Below are 272 nucleotides of genomic sequence, written 5' to 3' on the forward strand. Positions count from 1 at the left end.
TAAATGATCATCATCTTACTGAGATCATATTTCATCTCATATCATCTCATCTCATTTCATTTAATTTCATCCCAGTTGATTAATGTCTCAAATTAATCATCTTTATTTCATTTTATTTCACTCCATATTATCATTTTTCATAAAAAGAATAATATAAATTAACATTAAGACGCCTTAAAGATCTTAGTTACCAGGTCAAAAATTCCCTTAAAAAAAATCGATGTCACTGTCAGCTGTCAATCATAATTTTTCTCTCTCTTACTCATTTTCTC

Source organism: Bombyx mori, chromosome 3 (genome assembly GCF_030269925.1).
Source record: "Bombyx mori chromosome 3, ASM3026992v2".
In the NCBI taxonomy this organism is placed as follows: domain Eukaryota; kingdom Metazoa; phylum Arthropoda; class Insecta; order Lepidoptera; family Bombycidae; genus Bombyx; species Bombyx mori.